The following is a 1572-nucleotide window of genomic DNA, read 5'->3' on the forward strand; positions in this document are numbered from 1 at the left end:
AGATGGATATGCGGAGCAAATCCATCTGGCGGAGTCAGGTTATTTCAAGACCAGACAGCAGGCGCAAAACTGTCACAAAAAGATGGGAAAAAAAGTGCACATAGAGAAGACCAAGCTTGTACAAAAAGACCCACACACGTCCAAAAAAGACAGGTTAAATATACATCCAAAAACGTGCAAAAAGATGAACAGCATAACCTAACGCACAGATGAATTTTATGCACCAAGTGCAAAATGAACCCCCCAATCCGCTGCGGTGCGAAGGCCAGGGGGATCCACAAACCAAGCACAAACCAAGCAATAAAAGCAGGTGAGCAACACAACGTTCAGACAAAAAAAAACCCTTATGGATTTTACAACAGCTAAAATTGCTTCACCTTTTGTTTTATGGGTGTTCAGATATTTTCACGTTTTTTTCTACAACAGGTAAATACAGTGAAGCTATGTATGCGTTTAATGTTAAATCAAAAGGTTTTCATAACTAAAGCCCAGTAATTGTCTTAACGTTAGCAGTTGCAGTTGATTTTGCTTTACTACATTTGGCTGGAATAAAAAGTAGATGGAAGGCATCATGAACGTTAGATTTAATAAACATTAGTTACGTTATTGCCTGACATTGTCATGGTCTTGGTTCTGTTGTACTTTACTTTGCTCCTTGTTTTCAAATTTTATTGGTTTAATTCCTATTTTGTTGTAGTTTCTAGATTTATGTTAGTTCTCAGGTTTTTCTGTTGTCGTCCTCTATGCCCTCTTGTGTGTGTTCCTTTCCCCTTAGTAGTGATGTTATAAGATGAGCCGAGGCTTCGAGGCGTGTGTCGAGTAATGGAGGGGGCGTTTCCCCGAAGCGCGTGTCCAGGCGTGATTCATTTAGGGGAGGGGCCAAAATTGATGACGTCCGAGGCCTCGCTACGGTGATACCATGTGACCATGTGTTGGAAAAACAACCAATCTAGTTGGTTAAAACTAATTTGGTTAGAATAAACAATGTAATGATCAAATCTAAGGGAACCACCGGAAAAAGTCAATGTTAACACGTCACTATTAATTAGTATTTTCCTCCATAATATGGTTATCTATACAGGTGGCGTCATCTGTATGAGACAGGTTCTCACTCTAGAGGATGACGGTTCAAGACCTGTCTTTGACTTTTGAAAGTTGCGATTAAACTTAATTATTTTATTTTAAATACACAGTGATTTTATTTGCACTGTGTAGCACTTTGAGATTTTTGTTAATGAAAAGTGCGGTACAAATTGGATTGATTATTATTATTATTATTATTTTGGCTGATGAGACTAATTTGCATTGTTTTGCCCGAGTAAAAATATAGATTGGGTAAATTAGGTCGGTTTAGTCAAAAGATTGGTTGAACATAACTTCCAACCTGATTAAAACCAAAAAACATGGAAAAACTATCATGTTTGAATAAAAATGACTAACACCTTTCATTTTGCTCATCATTGCCCGATTTACATAAACACTTTCACTGTCTGCTTGAGTTTATTTCACTAAAATGGCAGAAAAACGGTGCACCTTAAATGATTGTTCTAAGAAATTTTACACTTAAAAAAA

General features: G+C 37.1%; 1 protein-coding gene across 3 annotated transcripts in view; it reads right to left on the reverse strand.

Annotated features, from left to right (window-relative positions):
• Positions 1 to 1572, reverse strand: part of LOC107095257 (gonadotropin-releasing hormone II receptor-like) — a 16018-nt gene that overhangs the window by 1318 nt on the left and 13128 nt on the right. The gene's annotated exons all lie outside the window — the stretch shown is intronic.

Source organism: Cyprinodon variegatus, unplaced genomic scaffold (assembly GCF_000732505.1).
Source record: "Cyprinodon variegatus isolate N-32 unplaced genomic scaffold, C_variegatus-1.0 Scaffold534, whole genome shotgun sequence".
Taxonomy (NCBI): domain Eukaryota; kingdom Metazoa; phylum Chordata; class Actinopteri; order Cyprinodontiformes; family Cyprinodontidae; genus Cyprinodon; species Cyprinodon variegatus.